This window comes from Typopeltis vanoorti, chromosome 15 (genome assembly GCF_054136105.1).
Source record: "Typopeltis vanoorti isolate ZY-2024b chromosome 15, IOZ_Tvanoo_1.0, whole genome shotgun sequence".
Lineage (NCBI taxonomy): Eukaryota > Metazoa > Arthropoda > Arachnida > Uropygi > Thelyphonidae > Typopeltis > Typopeltis vanoorti.
This window is the reverse complement of record NC_143563.1, coordinates 35,323,127-35,341,521: the sequence shown is the minus strand read 5'-3', so window position 1 is coordinate 35,341,521 and position 18,395 is coordinate 35,323,127. Positions and strand designations below refer to the sequence as shown.

Below are 18,395 nucleotides of genomic sequence, written 5' to 3'. Positions count from 1 at the left end.
TATACAAGAAGAAAAAGAAAGTTGTTTTCATCATCTATTAATCTTCATCTTCAGCAACAAATCCTTAAACGCAAAATACACAATTCAAACTAACGCAGTAACTTCAAGTGCTTCAGAGAGAAAATCAACCTGGATACATTTACGAAAGCACATTGAAAGGAGAATTTGCAAGACTAATCTCAGCGCATCAGTTCACTGTCACTAGCGAACAACATCTTAACCAAGACAAGAAGACAAGAACTCCCCAAACTAGGCAAAATCATAAGTACATATAAACTAACTTCTTTCAGTAATTTCCTTATGACTGAAAAAATCTTATGACCAAACTCTCAGAATATCCAAGAAGCTAAAGATGGATGGCAAAAAATCAATACCTTCCCGGAATGATAAACTAACATGCATAAGAAAATGCGTTAATAGACTCAGACGACCCCATCAGTATAAAAACAAAACACCGATATTGACTGGAATAGACGACAATATTAAATATAAATCCAAAATTATAAACTCGCATACACCCATATTATCAACTAAAAGACAGAATAACCAGCAACATATCCCTAAGAACGCTGAATATAAGATAACAAGGAATCGCCTTACAACACAAATCAGAAATGCAAAAAGAAACTACTACAGAGACAAACTAACCTCTGCACAAAACACAATGAAACAAACCGGGCATCTGATCAATGAGATGTTAGATTGTGTTCCCAACACCACCGCCTCAGAAACCATAAAACACAGCTTCATGAAAGACGCAAAACCTATCCAACAACTAGCAAATGACTTTAACCAATACTTTGCAGACTCCATTCAAGAACTGCACAGAAATATTCCCCCAATCACAAAACGTGACCCTCCACTTGGACCACAATCAAAACAGACATTATGGTTCCCAACCATAAAAGAAGCAGAACTTCTCTCTGCAATACATCAAATCAAACCAAACAAATGCCCAGGAATAGATGGTATCAGACCTAAAGATATAAAGTAACATGCAACCAGTTTAAGTCCTATCCTACTAAAATTAATAAATAAAATATTTAAAACAAGACGGATACCAAGTATGCGAAAGACCGCCATAATCACACCCATATACAAACATGGAAGAAGAAATTTAATCAGTAATTACAGACCCATAGCAACATTACCAATTATCAATCAAATTATGGAGCGGATTATACCGAAGAAACTCACAGCATACACAGAGACCTTTCATATTATCTCTAAAACACTATATGGTATTCAGAAAAATAATGGAACAACATCTCTCTTGGAAGACTTTGCAGACGTAATTAATACCGCCTTAGACAAAAACAAAATTGCCATGGTAGTCTTTATTGATCTAACTAAAGCATTCGAAACACTTACACATCAAACCTTGTTAGAAAAGCTGAGGCAAGTTGGAATAGACGGGCCTCTTCACAGGTGGTTTACAAACTACCTTCAAAATAGAAAGCATATCACACGTATCGGATCAAACCGAAGCAGAGAGCTACCAGTAACCTGTGGAGTACCACAGGGAGCTGTACACTCTCCAATTCTATTCAACATTTACACGCACGATATTAATCAGCTAAAACTCAAAGATAAGTTATTCCAATACGCAGACGATACAGCAATATTATCCAATCATAATAATGCAAGCATAGCCCAAACAAATATGCAACATGACATAAATCTGATCATAGACTGGCTCACGAAAAACTCCATACACCTAAACTCAGAAAAGACAAAATTAATGATATTAAGAAATCCACTGACTCGACCAGTTGATAACAAATATATAACCATACAATAACCACTTTCCAACATAAAAAACACACAGAACAGCAAAATCACTACAATCACTCAGGTTGAAACAATACGATACCTTGGAATTTACTTCGATGCAGATATGAACTGGAATAGCCACATAAACCATCTACACAACAAACTCCGAACAAAAACTCTACAGGTTAAAAGACATAGTTCCTATACCCCTAAAACTAATATACAAAGCACTATGCCAAAATATACTAAGATACGCTATAACAACGTATACTTTCTGTGCACCCTACAAATTAAATAGATTGATGTCGCTACAGCACAAAATGATAAAACTGATCTTTTGGGAACAAAGAGAAAATCACGACCTTATATACATTGCAATGTCAGAACACAGAATATAGACAGCAAAATATTTATGTCACTATGTAGCTTTGCTAAAACATTATTTCGATGCCAACTACAGGACAGTCAGAAATACATACCGTATAACAAGACCTCAGACTATTAATTATATCACATATAAATACAATAATCACTACGGAAAGGCCACGCGAAACTTCTACATCCCCAAAACAAATTACCTTTTGAATACAGAAACCTTACAAACTACAGTAGCCTGAAAAAACAGCACCTAAGATACCATACTAACTTGATGAAACACAATAATATTAGTTCAGGCTTCCAGTTCAGCGACACATCAATACATTCCAAGTTATTTGTGTGCGTGCGTGCGTGCGTGTGTGTGTGTGAGTGCGCGCGCACGAATTTCTCAATCTTAGATTTCGCAGCTTCCCAACACAGTAAAAAAAAACAACTGGTTTCATCCTTAGATAAACTTAAATATAAGCTTCGAGGATGAAAGCAGAGAAATTAGTTCTCATCCAAGATGTATCATATGTAACCAAATGCATGTAATGTACGTATCACATGTAAACTAATGTCTGTAAGGTATGTTTATATGTAAACAAATGTACGTAATGTATCATATGTAATCAAATATATGTAACGTATGTAATAACTGTAACAAAAGTATGCAGTATAGAGTGATTATATCCATTGATATTGTATATAGAGAGTGTAAAATTGCAAAGAAACATCTGTAATAATCATCATTATGAATACTATAATAATATACGTTGTATTATTATTATTATTATTATTATTATTATTATTATTATTATTATTATTATTATTATTATTATTATTATTATTATTATTATTAACAACTAACCAACAACAACATAAAGAAGACCTTGTCATAAACGGTCTTCCAGAAACCGAATAAACAGAAAATCTCACTGACGTAATTTTAAAGTTAGGCCATGCAATTGACAATCCCCTACAGCATAATGATATTCAGACCTTAAATCGGAAGAACAGAAAACACGACCGGCACCAGTCAGTTCGTCTGACAAACAAGACTACAAGAGACAATCTGATAAAAGCCAGCAGACTGAAAAAACCAGTAGTCAAGGATTTAAATGCATCGCAAAACAATACGCCAATCTTTCTATCTGAGTATTTAACACCTTTCAATCAGAATCTTTTGTACCAAGCAAGAAAAGGAAAAACAGATAAAAAGTATCAATTTTTATGGATCAAAGACGACAAAATATTCTTGAGAAAGTCACAGACTTCAAAGTCTATACAAATAAATAGCTCGGAAGATATAGACAGGCTGCCAAAGTGAAACAAAAGACTCCAACTTAGTTCAATAAGAAGATCTCAACACAACAAAAATGAATGTGAACCATCAGATAGATGTAATTATACCAGAATACATCAGGAATTGTACTTTCGAATCTCTTGATGCATGGAAACAAAACAAAGTACAAGCGAGAGGTCTCTAAATGTTGCATATTAACATCAGAAGCATCCGAAAACATTGGTTATTGTTACAGGCTTATCTGAGGAATTACAACAATATAGATCATGCCGCCAAACAAAAAGAGGGGGTGGAATATTAATATTTATCAAACAAAAATTAATAGCAAAAGAAACTGCCTATCAATTTGAGCATGGTGAAACCTTCTGCCTCGAAATCAGTAACACCACAAATACAGAGCATCCCATAATAATAAATGCTATTTACCGACTACCAAACCTAAACATGATAAAATTCTTACACGAACTCAATTGCTGGCGTTCAAGCCAAGAAATATGCTCAACCGAACACCTAATGATAATCGGCGACATAAACATAAATATTGCAAATGAAAACCAGAACAACACTGTACAATACCTAGACACACTATCCATGTATAATCTAATACCAACAATAAAATCATGTACTAGAGAAGAAATACTATCACTGCCTCCAAATAGTTATAAACCATCTACACAACAAACTCCGAACAATAGGTGGCAAACTCTACAGGTTAAAAGACATAGTTCCCATACACCTAAAAACACTAATATACAAAGCACTATGCCAAAATATACTAAGATACGCTATAACAACGTATGCTTTCTGTGCACCCTACAAATTAAATAGATTAATGTCGCTACAGTACAAAATGACAAAACTGATAATTTGGGAACAAAGAGAAAATCACGACCTTATAAACATTGCAATGGCAGAACACAAAATACTGACAGCAAAACATTTATGTCACTATGCAGCCTTGCTAAACCATTATTTCGATGCCAACTACAGAACAGTTAGAAATACATACCGTATAACAAGACCACAGACTACTAATTATATCACATATAAATACAATAATCACTACGGAAAGGCCATGCGAAACCTCTACATCCCAGACATGATAAGCAAATTACCTTTTGAATACAGAAACCTTACAAACTACAATAGCCTGAAAAGAGCTCTAAGGACATACTACGAACAAGAAACACGCACCCAAAATACCATACAAACTTAATGAAACACAATATATTCGCTCAGGCTTCCAGTTCAGCGACGGATCAATACATTCCAAGTTATTGTGTGTGTGTGTGTGTGTGTGTGTGTGTGTGTGTGTGTGTGTGTGTGTGTGTGTGTGTGTGTGTGTGTGTGTGTGTGTGTGTGTGTGTGTGTGTGTGTGTGTGTGTGTGTGTGTGTGTGTGTGTGTGTGTGTGTGTGTGTGTGTGTGTGTGTGTGCGCGCGTGCGCGTGTGCGCGTGCGTGCGTGTGTGTGTGTGCGTGCGCGCGCGCGCGCGCACGCGAATTTCTCAATCATAGATTTCGTAGCTTCCCAACACAGCAAAAAAAAAAAAAAAAAATACATAATAACCAACTGGTGTCATCCTCAGATAAGCTTACATATAAGCTTCGAGGATGAAAGCAAAAAAAAAAAAATTAGTTCTCATCCAAGATGTATCATATCTAACCAAATGCATGTAATGTACGTATCGCATGAAAAAATCAATGTACGTAATGTAAATATCACATGTAAACAAATGTAAGTAATGTATCATATAAACAAATGTATGTAATGTATATAATAACTGTAACAAATGTATGCAATGTAAAAAAAAAAAGAATTCTTTAAAAGTAAGTCATGAGTTTACACCATATGTTTGTGAAAATAAGGAAACAATATTTAGATTGCATATGTGTAAATACTGTTGTACAATCACACCTTTTCAAACTTGGAAAAAAAAATAGTAAACCACAACATCTAATATTATACAACTTATGTAACTCTGAACAATATAATTGTAAATTATTATTATGATTGTTATATATATATATATAAAACTGTTATCATCATTACTATTTAAATCTCATTATATGTAGCACAAAGTGCTGAACCTTGTAAAATAATATACTGAATAGATGATCATTGTACATATGTAAATATTTGAAAGAACACTAAAAAAAATATTATTTTTACGTGACACCTCCAACGAGTCCAAAGACTCATCAAGGGACTGCACCAACTCTACAACTCTCTGTCTCCACCACTCAAAACTCCCAATTACAGGAAGCTGCATCATCTAAACCAACATCACCTACTGTCCACCACCAGTAGTATTTCCACAGACAATCACAAACATCTATGCGAATGGTGGAATTCAAACCAAAAGCCTTTTGGCTGCAGAGTGGATATGCTAACCACTCAGCCAACCAGGCTAGACTACCAAGCTGGAATATACTAACTGTTTATTTATTTATTTATTTATTACTTTGCCAATTTATTTTATCATACAGTTCCCACATTAACTGAGTCAAAACAAAATTAACTAAATATAAATGTATAAAGGGAGTGTTGACTGATTGATCTGTTTAATTTTTAATTTTTGATAATTTCGTTCTTTTTATAAGATTTGTTATGCCAGTTAACACACCAGAAAGTCATCGAAACAAAAGCAGACCGATGACACTCTATGCTAAGACCGAAACAGCCCACCTATCCTAGACTCATGGTAATACTGTAGTATGTAGTACTTTAGTGTGATGTAATATCTGCTTTGGTAGTATGAACATATTCAGAAAACTACTAAGTATGTTCCTCTTAACCTAAAAAAAAAAAGGGGGGGGGGATAAAAGAAAAGAGAAAAGGAAACATCTCTTGACGAACAAACATATTTAAGTCATGGGGGATAATTCTAAACAACTACATAGAAAAACCTACAAATATGAATGTCTCAGTGATGGACTTTCTATACAAAAATATAAGAACGATGTGAAGGAATTCGTGAAAGAAGTCAGGAGGCCAAGGCCCCGTTGGGTCTCTAAACCAATAATAATAATAATAATAATAATAATAATAATAATAATAATAATAATAATAATAATAATAATAATAATAATAATAAGTTATTAAAATATTTGCGTTAATCTAATAAAATAAATATTTGCGCTTCTCAGTTTTCTGTTAATTCTATATGAAGCTAGCTCACTCTACTTTTATTGAAAAGGCCGATATAATGATTCTTCTAATCAAGACCAACGAGTGTGCGTCCTCTAGCCACTACAGAAGCTCTGTTGTAATGTACACTTTCGATACGTTTTGTCCCTTTATTCCCTTGTATATGGTCCAGTTGGGACAACCCACTGAACGGTTCGACAATTTTTTAACAATTCGAAATTCCAAATATGATCAGCTAAATTCTTGAAATAGATTGCTAACCGCACAAAACGAATCTAACAGGTATTTGCGCTTAAGAATATATACACTATCTACTAATAATTGTCTGAACACTTCAGCAATTTACAATTGATACCAGCATGCGAACCCAAATATCGGTTATGTCCGCCTTTGGCTTTCATCACCTCCTGCACCCTTTGAAGATGGCTTTCCACCAATGCTCGGCAGCCATGAGGTGGAAATTGTCTCCATTCCACCATCAAGCAGCACTACTGAGAACAGCGACAGATCGAGGAGTGCTGCTCTGGACCTCAATCGCTTCTCCAATTCGTCCCACAGGTGTTCAATGGAGTTGAAGTCAGGACTCCGTGGACAAGGGCAGTCGTTTAACACTCATCTCTTCATACCATTCCATAACAACTGCATCTTTGTGGCACAGGGTATTGTCGTCTTGATAGTAACACGGGTCGGCTGAGCTGACTGCTCCATAAAAAGTCCACAGTACAGGCAGCACTGATTATTCAGAATATCAAGCTTAATTTAACTGAACACATTTTATCATGGAACCACAGATAACTACCAGTGGTTCTACTCCAAATCAGCTAAATCCACCTCAGACCATCACTCCTTCCTCCACCACCAAAACTTTACTTTAGGTACAACACACTGTGGTAACAAGAGTTCACCCTGCCATCAAACTGGAAACAGGTGAACCTTGATTCATCGCTCCGGAGTACCGTTTTCCATTGGTCAATGGTCCAATTTACACGCTCTTTGCAATAGGCCAGATGAGCCGCTTTGTTCTTGTAACGTTCCGCTTGTGTGCCGTTGCTCTTCCGTGGAAACCCAGTAAATGGAGTTCTTTTCGTAAAGTATTAGTGCTCATCATGGTGTTACTGACGCTCTGGAACTCATCACGGATGGTCTGTGTCGATTGCAACCGGTTTTTGTGTGTTACCCATTTTAACGCCCTCCTGTCCCTCTCAGTCATTTTTAGCGGCCGCCCTGGGTGTTTCCCTGCAGTAGTGATGCCAGAATGTCTCCATTCGTTGATCACAACGCCAACCGTTGAATTTGGATGCTCCAGTTGAGCGGCAATCGCACTTATGGACATGCCACCAATGTGACAGCTCACGATGACACCTCTCTCAAAGTCACTGAGTTCACGTTGTGTTGCCATACAGTTTCATGATAGCAATTGAATGCCACCTGCATTCAATTGCTATGATGAAATTCAGCTTCCAACTATCTATACATCGGTTTTTATGTTATTAAGAAACCTGAAATGTTCTAGAACTTCAAATAACAGGGGTGTCCGGGCAATTATTGGTACACAGTGTATAATGGAATGTTGAAGAGTCATGTCTTTTGTATTATAAAACCCTAATTGTATTCATTTTCTTTAATGTTTACTCTAAATCTTTGAATCTTTGTTTGAATAAGAGGTTTATTTAATATCATGTTTTTAATCATGCTAATCGAAGTCTGACGGATCATCAATGCATTCCCAGTCACATCACGAGAAGAGCGAAGGAAAAATCATGAAATGAACTTCGTTTGCAATGGTATATCAGTTATGGGTATCGTCAAAGTCAGAAAACACACAAAGCAATAGAAAAACTATAGAATATGTTTCTGTAGTGGTACTTTAAGAAATTATTAATGGAATTTCTGGATGCTGGTTCGAATCCCGCTGTGGGCGTGGATGTTTGTGATTGTCTTTGCAAATACTAGTGGTGGTGGTGGTGGTGGTGGGCAGTAGGTAGCGTTGGTGTAGATGACAATGGCAGTTGAGGTTCGCTGTAGTTAGTAGAGAATTGTAGAGTAGGTGTCCCTCGATGACTCTTTCGACTCCTTGAAGGAGTCACATAATAATAATAACTTCCTCTTCAGCTAACCAGCTAGCTAGTTGTTGCTGATTTATCAGCAACAATCAACTTAATGCATCAGCTCCATGCTTTACCATACTTTTGTAGATTTAAAGGAAGGATGGACGACTTGGCTCAGTCGGTAACGAAGATGCTCTTCGTATGATTTTCAGTCGCGTGTACGGGACTCAAGTAGCCTTCATAAGAGCTGTTCATCGGAAGGGGAGTTAGTAGGTTGGGACTATCGGATGAGTGGGATTTAGTCAAAGAATTCTAATATCTGGGGAGAAAAGGGGAAATGGATAGTATAAAATGGAAAATAAAACTGATACAAAAATGCGCCATCTGCACTCATTTCTGGATAACAAACCCAACTCACCTTTCTGAACGAGATCGAATATATGTCGTTCCCTATACTTTCTCCACTTCTGTCCAGTATGCTAGAATTTTTAGGGAGCGTAGAATGTAAACATTATTCATCCTTCCATGAGAATACAATCGTTACTTAGATCTATGAAGACAAAGATCCTTCAAAACGACCAACAATTTAATCCTTATGGTTCAAAAACACATATAATAAACCAGATGGGAAAATCGATTGAACAAACGCATCAAAGAATGCAGCCGATTCAGAATTACTGAGACGTGAGATTACACCACTTTCAAGACGTATCCTCAACCAACTTGCGATTACCCAGTAAATAGACAGCTATTTGGAATGCATATGAAATCTTATACAAATGCTACGAAACAAAAACAAAAAGAAAAATCTGCGAGTGTATTGATTATTATCCTATGTCCTCTGCACTTCAATATAACTACTACCATTAACCTGTCTGAAAGTTACAATTTATAATCCATATACTTTAAATAAACAGAAGTATCCAATTCTATTTCACCATACGCACATTAATGCATCTACTGTATAGTCAATATAATCAATATTATACACGAAAGGTAGTAGAACCAAACCAAGACCAAACTGCTATGTTAGTTGGGATAATAGGCAAATGTAAAGAGAAGTCGATTAGGATCGTTCTTAAAAGGTTGGATGTTATACTTGTTGGTAATGCACTTCAAGAGGATGGCTGTTCCAGATAAGACAGACAGATATAGTGAAAGAGGAAGAAAAGAATCCGTAAGTTTGAAGCAACATTGCATAATGATCGTGATTGGCTACTGGTCCTGTTCCAGCAGGTTAAGCGGAAAGTTGTAGAATGATGAATGCCGTTTCATTTTGGCAGTAGAGAGCAAAAAAGGATAATGGGATAGAATCGACTGTCCTTGAGAAAGTTGCTAATTAGGAAGACAGGTGTGGATCATTTTCATTCCGCAGCCTTGTCTACTAGACAGTATCAATTTAGAGCTATCCCTCATACATCGTGCTGAAAAATTAGAAGGATCATGAGGCGAGCAAACTCAAATTTGCAACAGCGTGAGGTGAAAGTAACGTCTTGAGATTGAGAAGGAATTCCGAATTTTTAGAGGCTGAAGATAAGTTCTTGCGTGCTTATATAAAGCAAGGCAACAGGCAGGAGAAGAAACATTTGTGCATTATCAGGATAATGGAAGTCACATTAAGTTCCTTTTTTTCTAAACAAAATGTAAAAGTATATACTGGTGACATTTATGTTCATTCGATTATCCTCAACTCATTAAAGAATTGCTTGAATTTGTTATTAAGGCAGTGTTTGTGGGAGATATTGAAGCTTAAGATATTTGAGCATTGCAAGATTTATCATGTGAATATAGATACTGTAATGCCCTTCGTGAAAAACTGTGGCAACTGATTTATCTTAGATATACTGTACAGGTGATAAAACAGACTACTGTGTAATCACTTGTAAGTTGGTAAACAACAGCCTCAGTCAGTACTGCATTGGTGGACAACCATGTGGGTTTCGCCATACCTTTTCATAATGTATGTCCAGTGGTAGGTGCGTAGGCCTTAGCGTATACAGCTAAGGCCTACGCACCTGACAATGACCTAACGAAATCTACAATGATGATCACGGATTAAGTGGTAGACTAAGGTGGTAAAGATGTTGCCTGTTGATGACTTTCTCCATTTATTTTGGAGAAGATTGCAGTGTGTACAACGAGCTTGTAATATAAATAAACACTTTCAGTCATTTCAATTTTCAATAAAGGATTATTAGCAAAATCCTTTTTTCAAGAATGGAATGAACATCGGTCCGCTTCCATGGACTGGGATAGACGATAACGGAATATAACAAAGGACTGAATCGATGCGAAATGAGTGTTATTTCCCAAGTGCAACCTTTACATGCAATTGTCGAGATATCATAAAGGCGAATTTTTTTTGATATGTAGATTATTTAAAATTCTTTTGCTATTTACGAGATTCATCTTAAGATTTATCCGATTTAGGATGAACTTTTGTACGCGATGTTTGCCTTATTTATGTACTGAAAGAGCAAACTGATGCTAGGTTGGCATTATCGTTAAGTGTTGTTATATCAGCGTATACCTAGAAAAGAGGTGGAACCATATAATAGCATAATAACATCTGTTATATAAGTTATATAAGTGTTCGTAATCTGAACGGAAGGATTTTATCTCTCTTTCTTGAAGTGGAATGCATATAGGTTTTCTTCTACATATTGAGATAGATGTCAACTGAGTATAAAAGACGCATAGGAAATAGAAATAGGTGGCATTTTCCGAACACAATTTTATATACAACGAAATGCTATCCATACTACAAGACATGTTTTTTTTCCCGCACCTTACTTTCGCAAACAGCAGACCATCCTTTTTTAATCTACGATCGTTACAAATGTCAACCATCTGGGTAGTCTTTCTATTTAATTTTTACAAAGACATGCAATGTTGGCATTCGTCAATGTTAATCATAAGGATGTACGTTTTCTTATCCTCGTTGGAGATCAAAATAAAGATACGGTTCTTGTATACCTAATATTTCCACTCTCTTTCCCAATATAGTCATTACGCTTCATTGGATTTTTCACTATAGAATCTGGACATTAAATTAATGTTCATTTCTCTCCAATCCAAATTCTCCAATCATCCTAGTGGATGATTGGAGAAACCCTCATTTGGCCAATCAGTCCGTTCACACGAAATAATCTTCTTCATTAAATTTCCTTCTTATGTGAATTCAACTAATGAGAAATTATAAATTTATCGTGGATTTTATGAACAGGTAACTTGTTTTTATGTGAATCCCAGGTACGAAGAGTTAAACATCCTGTGCCTTTCTAGTGAGGGAAACTTCACTTTTAACCAATGGAATACTTTGTCTCACATCAGCCGAAGAATATCATTTGCTACGTAAACGGTATTCAAAAATCTCCAGTGACCAAATATGGATTCGAATCCACAGAATATTCATTGAAGAGCGGAAGTGCTGTTCTGCGAATAACAGCAGGGCATGACTTTCCTCTCATTTACAATCATGACTGAAAATTGCTGGAAAACCCTCCACACTATCCAGTGTATCGATTGCTAGTGTTAATAACCGTACTCAACTTTCCAAGTTTGTCCCATAATATGTCGCTCACATCTGCCTCAGTTTTACATCTCTTATATAAGTCACTGGTATCGATAAAATGCACAATCCACCAACATAATTTATGCTTTGAAATTTCTCACTCACAGTTTATTTTTCTCTGCTGATCTGGATTCGCGATATCTAATTAATCAGGAAATATTACATTACAAAAGAGTGTCCTAAAGGCAATTTGATAGGACACTCACCGTATAACAGGTGAACGATGAAACATAGACAATAGTGTTTGGTAAAAGGTCTGAAATCAGAATATTAGAAATAGAAATATTTCATGCTTATATTAAAGATTACAAGACAAATATTTCATATAACAACTATTAATAAATTTAACCTCGAACTAACGCATATGTGTTAATTAGAGATATTAGATGCTAGATGCATGTTAGTTCATTAAATGCAGTCATCGTTACAATATTTAACATCACTTTGGTGACCACGATAAATCTTTTTCATGTTATCAGAAAAAATATGGACAGTAATTGAACATGTTAATAAAACTGTGAATGTGGTTCGTGCCAAGAATAACGTATGGTATATTGACATTCTGGACAATTCGTCACCAGATGTGCATTTAGCTTGATTATTTCAATGTCCACTACAAAAAGACTGTGATGCTATGCTTCAAGAAAATAATATAGCGACAGGCAGAGTTGAACAACCTCTACTGTGTCCGAATCTGATAAGTTCTTATACTATATTTAGGTTTAGCAATGGAATAAGTCAAATTACTTATTCCATCCACTAGTATTTTAAATACGTTTCTTAAATACGTTTAACAGTATTTAAGAAACTTTAATTGCTACGAAAGCTTAGCTTACAATGTTGTAAGATTTCTGAAAGTGTACGAATAAATGGTAAAACATGCCGTACATTTTGCTGGTATAATTTCGATGTTCAAGGTGTTTATCTGAATCAAAGAGTAATACCATGAAGCTTCTGTGAGTAGCTGAAAAACAAATTTGCTTGAGGACATTTATCTGTTATTATAACTAATATTCTTTGTAAACCTTTTTATAGCAAGTAGTAACATACTGACCTGATACGCCGCACTTTTTCTCTTTCTCATCATCACTTCATATATCTCACTAGAATTGAATTCAGTTTATTATTATTCTGCAGACTTTGTCAAAGGTGGACTTAATTGGTTAAATTAACTGGTTGGTATTGATTGTACACCCTCAGTCCAAAACGAAACTAGTAGTGCAACCTGTCCTGTTGTATCTTTTTGTTGTCAAAAGCGGCAAGCTTTATTAGTGTTGTGTTAACTGTTTATGACATTTGTTTCATTAAAAGGCGAGTTACAGTGCCAAGAGTGACAGTGTGTTTTGACAAACGGTCGAAAAATGAGTTTCAAACTGAGAGCTGCGATTGAGTTTTGTGTTAAACTTGGTAAAAGTTTTATCGAAATGCATCAAATGCTTTAAAAAGCATACGGTGATGAATTCTTATCCCGTACTCAAGTTTACGAGTGATTTAAACGATTTCAAAGTTGTCGTGAGACGCTTGAGGACAACAAAAAGTTGGGCCGTTCAAAAACTGGACTGATCGTAGTTAACATCCAAAACGTGCTTGATTTCATCAAAGGAAACTCGAAATCAACCGTGAGATTGATTGAAGATGAATTGGAGATTCCAAAATCAACTGTGCAGAATATTTTGACCGAGAGTTTGGACCTTCGTAATTTGAATTCGCGATTTGTTCCATACAAGTTGACCGACGACCAAAAAATGTATGGAATTGAACACCGCAAGGACCTCATTAAAACCTCTCGTAAGGACTCAAACTTCCTTGAAACGATTGTTATTGTTGACGAAACGTGGTGTTTTGAGTATGAGCCCGAAACAAAGCGCCAGAGTGCTGAGTGGAGACCACCAGAAGAAGGGCATGCGAAAAAAAGTCGCTTGGAGAAGTCAAAAGTAAAGACAATGCTGATTTCTTTCTACGATTCCAAGGGCATTATTCACAAAGAATTCGTTCCGCCTAGCCAAACGGTTAATGATGAGTTTTATCTCGAAGTTTTGAAGCGATTGATAGCGAGAATTCGTAACGTACGCCATGAATATCGTGACGATCGACCGTTTGTCGAAACACACTGTCACTCTTAGCATTATAACTCGGCTTCTAATGAAACAAATGTCATAAACAGTTGACGCTAATGAAGGTTGCCGCTTTCGACAACAAAAAAGGTACAACAGGTGGCGCCACTAGGTTCTATTTTCGAAAAGTTCGGTTTCTTTTTGGACAGAGGGTGTATTTAGGTATTAATGTTATATTATAATATAATACTGAGTTGTTCAAATGCAACATAAATCTTAAATGTTAAAAATATTAAAATGAAACCTTACATGCAATCTATGTATGAAGGTCTTTCGGTAATGTTGGGTCGAGTCCGCTATCCAATCAATTGCTGGTTTCAATCCAGCTGGGGACATGGATACTTGCGATTATCTTTAAATGGGAGATAAATCTTTTCTTTCTTTTTTTCATTCCCAGTTATTCAATAGAAGTACTCGTAAAACTCCACATACGTAAGGATGTATGGCTGCTTTTGTCTCTGCTAATAGAGACAAATAAAGGCTAAGAATACTGATTTACAGACTACATGGAATTAAAATATTTTTAAAGACATTGGGTCTTAGTGAAAAACTGTATTCATTACAATTTTGAAATGCATAATACTAAATTATATTCTTCCAGAACAATCTTCCCAATAATCGGATTTTCTTAATGTTCAAGGCAGAAGACAGCTCGGTTGATATCTATTGATATCCAAGCTATTAAGCATTCCTCTAAGAACTTTCTACCAAGTGACTAAAGTTGGTATAATACGAAGTAGGTGATGTGCTTGCTGGTCTCTACAATTGGAGGAAAAGACTGATGCTGCAATATTGCCTTGGAATGTGAAACAGCCGGAAGCATGGGAGGGTAAAAGTTCCTGCATTAGTGATGGCAACCAACCAAATGTCTTGACTGACGTCAATGCAAGAGTAAGTTTTGTAAGTATTCTCTATTTAATCTTGGATTTGTTTTCCGTATATAGCTGTCTGAAACATCAGACTGTTGTACAGTATACGATATTTGCAAAAATAATTTTTTTTTTTGCTCGAGTTCAAAACCACTCAGTTTTTGACGCAACTCACTTTTCTGCCTCGAAATGAAAGCCTAAATGCATTCTCTTTAAGAAGCAGAAATAAGATATATTTACACGATCAAATAAAATTGGAATAAAATCTTGCATTGGTATTTTAATATCTTTCTGGCAGCAAGTACAAGAAAGAAATAAAAACAAATATAAAACTGGATGAATCGTTTAAGGATCAGATCGAAATAACTGGGAGGAGACCCGCACATAGCTTTTTAAGGATTGTGAAGAATTGGCCGGGACTTCTAACTTAATGTTGAATCTTAATATTCTCGTGGTTCACTCTATTAACAAACCTCCACCGAAATACTGAACGAATGTTGCGGAAATTTGGGATTTAACCTAACATATTATGTTGTTATTGGCTTAAACAATAAAACTGAATAAATAAAATTGAAACCGGTGGTACAATACGAGCGAAGTTCATCCAGGCAGGAGAATCCTCCGGTTAAAGTTCCCCATTGGATTTCTTCAGGGAACAATGGCGAACATTATTGGAACAAACTCCAAACAACCATCAGCAGAATTCGAGATGGGAACCATCAATAAAACGTAACACAAACATGAGGATAATTCTTTTGGATGACAGATAGTAACAAGAAGAGTGAGGTGGAACAACATCTAAATGGATAATTGGACAGTGATACTTATTTATGCTGTAATCCTACATCAGACTCTATTAATGAAACGAGTGGAAGAATTTCTGAAGTCAATAAACAAGGCAGAAGATACAAAAATCTGGAAAAATGGTAGTACTTGGAGAGCTAAATATCAGAGTAAGAAAGGAGTTGAAATACGAAGTGATTAGCATTTATGTTTGAGCTACATAACTTTAATGGAAAATAGTTCAGGCTTTTGCATTTCGATGATAGATCATGACAAGTTTAAGTGTCATACGTGTGGGTGTTGAGTGTGGATACGTGTTTTTTCAATGTCCGCTGCAATAGTATATATCGACTAGTTCCAATACATCAACAACAAAATAATATGCAATAACTGATCTCAATGTAATGGATGCTTTTTTGATGTTGCAATTTCGTTATACTTCAAGAACCAATGATATTTAAATAACATATATAAATATGTATGTTTCAGTTATTGTAAATATGGTATGGCATACTGCGCTGTAAATATGCAGGTGAAAATACAAAATAAATTATTATTATTATTATTATTATTATTATTATTATTATTATTATTATTATTAAGAATCTACACAACTTTTGAGGTAATTAAAACTGTAAAACCACAGAGATTTATTTTATGTGAATCATGCTCAATAAAAAGTTGTAGGCCTATCCTGTGTTAGTAATACGTGGATGGGTGATCTATAAATTCGATTTTTTTTATCCCTCATCTACTGACGAAAGCGTGTTAACCTAAAATAAATTAGTGTCGCCACTCGTCTGATTTTTTTTTTTTCTGCATCAGATTTTTTATAATTTTTTTTTTTTTTTTTTTACGCAATTCCCATATTATACAGAACTTGAGTTGGAAACAACTCTTTTTACGTTTTACTAATTTTTTAAAAAAATTCTTGCTTTTTCCTTTTGAAATCCATCAAACAATACGGTAATAAATAATCAGCTATCGTGTATAATCCTAATTATGTACGGCAGCGCGGTCCAAAACACAGCTCAGGAGCCGCATGCGGCCCGCTTGTGGGTTTTGATTTTCACAAGCGAAAATAAAATAAAACGCGTTCGGTTCGATTTGAACCGAAAGCGTATTAGATATTTTAATTCTGTCACTAATCGATAATCTCGATGTTGGTTATTTTATTTGGTATTTTTACATGACTATATACCCACGTGTTTTTCAAATATTACAGGTGACAAAGAAGCGTTCTTACAATGTTTTGTTCTAACGCGCAGGCTCCTCGCTCGCAATTAGTGTTGTTCGTTTGTTCAGCCATCGAGGTTGTGTCGCTGCTGCTGCTCACTAAATTACTAGATATACATTGGATGCGGCCCTCGGATAAATATATATATATATTTTAATGCGGTCTTCGGATTACCTAAGGTTGGACAGCCCTGATATACAGCACCGGTGAAGGGAGGCGACTAACAAGTGCCGCCATCTAGTGTTCACTAATCCTAACACTATGCTTTACTTTCTGAAAATGTGTGTGTGTGTGTGTGTGTGTTCTATCGTCTATTTTCTCGAGTTTATAGGAAGAAAAGCTCGAGTTTCCAGGAGAAAAAACCCACTTACCCGTGCCAGAGATCAACTAACTCGAGAATCAGTCGAAGAAAACGCTTAGTTAAAGTTCCTCTGGTCAGCAACTCGAATTGAACTTACGTAACTTACGACGCTCTTTCTTCGGCCGATATAACTCCTGGACCGCACCCCCCCCCCCCCATACGGTAATAGTAATGACTTAAACGGATATTAACCGGAACACTTTACACACAATTTAAAAATAATAAAAATGGACGAAATATATTACAACTCATGAAAAATTTCTGAAATGTACATTTAATTCAGTAATATATTCGTCATTTATGTGAATACGAATGCATTTGTCTTGTTGTATAAACTAGGGCAAAGTCAGAAATGTCTTTTGAAGTAAATTCTGAACGAATTACTTATTCATAAACATAAATGGTGATTTATAAATTATAATTGAAATAAACAATTCAGAAAATAAAATAAAAATAAAAAAAATATACACTGACGACTTATTTCCCAAAGATTAACTTGTGTTCTGTGTGTTATCCTGTCCAGTTTGCCTGATTGATGAACTAAATCTCTGCTGCTTCCGTATGAGACTGGGTAACTCACCTTCCAGTGAAAACTCGTGATAAATGTTATTCGCTTCCTAGAAGGGTCTTGAATCCTGGGCTTCCAAACAAAGAAGCACAGTCTGGTTGAACTCCAGAGGCTCTCGAATTAATAAAATCTTGAAATATTTATATAACAAAAAATAATTTACTGTATCTTCTAATGCACACAATGACCACAGCCTGATGTTTTAGGTGAAGAATCTTCAATAATGAGAATTATCGTGTCGTAAAAGAAACTTAGCAG

The 18,395-nt window shown here is 35.6% G+C and overlaps 1 protein-coding gene across 1 annotated transcript in view; it reads right to left on the bottom strand.

Annotated features, from left to right (window-relative positions):
- LOC150098600 (BTB/POZ domain-containing protein 6-B-like) overlaps positions 1-14,654 on the bottom strand; it is a 45,727-nt gene extending 31,073 nt beyond the window's left edge. The window contains exon 1 of the mRNA XM_090405712.1: positions 14,569-14,654. The gene's annotated coding sequence lies outside the window, so the exon portion shown is untranslated. The remainder of the gene's footprint in view (positions 1-14,568) is intronic.
- Positions 14,655-18,395: the final 3,741 nt, after the last annotated feature.